The sequence below is a fragment of the Octodon degus genome, unplaced genomic scaffold, assembly GCF_000260255.1.
Source record: "Octodon degus isolate 3935 unplaced genomic scaffold, OctDeg1.0 scaffold00320, whole genome shotgun sequence".
Lineage (NCBI taxonomy): Eukaryota > Metazoa > Chordata > Mammalia > Rodentia > Octodontidae > Octodon > Octodon degus.
The window spans coordinates 80,755-81,672 of record NW_004524896.1 but is presented as its reverse complement, the minus strand read 5'-3'; positions in this window follow the sequence as shown (position 1 = coordinate 81,672).

Here is a 918-nt window from a genome sequence, read left to right as displayed (position 1 = left end):
GGGAAAAGCCCCGTCCGGTATTCATGCCTCTCGCTATTGGCTTGCTTCCTCATTTAATCCTCATTTAATCCATTTTACCTGGACACTTATAATCTTGCTGGTTGACCACATTCAGTCATGCCCACTGAGTGAGTTCCCATAGTTCCCACCTTGGGCCCACCTCACCTCCTGGTTTTGCTCTATACATATCCCTATAAAAGGTGGGGTCCTTGGTAACCCACTCAGGGCCCCTGTCTCTGATAGAAGCTTTCTTTCCCCCAATAAATAGATCCTGCTATTAACTTTCATTGTTCCTAAAATTCATTCTTTGGTTATCAGAGAACATGAACTGGTCCCAAATCTCCTGCGCATTGGGAATTTCTCTCTCCTCCTTCAGCTTCACCTGACCTTGGGTCAGGCTTTCGTTTCATTATTTTTGCTGTAAGAAGCCGGAGTTAGCACATGATTTTTCTAATCTGAATTTGCCTTTTTGTTTGATATGGTAAAGAATTTGTTTGTGGTTTTCAAGAAAATGACATTAAATGTAATAATATTAATTGTTGCAAATATTTTTACATCATTTTCTTTCGGATGGTGTTGCACTGCTATGCATATTTATTTATTTTCCAGTGTGTATAAACATAGAAAATCAGCTAGAATTATAACTTTATTTTACATTGCTATCACTTGTGAGTTTTTCATGTATTTAGTACAAGGTCTCCAGGTTCTCACTACCCAGATGGGACTTGTGGTATTCCTGCTGTTTTCAGCCTCCCAAGTGCTGGGATTACGGGTGTGTGCCCCACTGCCCTGCCGCCCCATCTCAGTTGATATCTCAGCGTGCCCGAGGGGCGCGGCCCGCACAGCATGCTGAGAATTGAACCCCGGATGTTCTGCCTGCCTAAGCAGGTGCTTTAGTCCACTGTGCTCTCTGGCTGG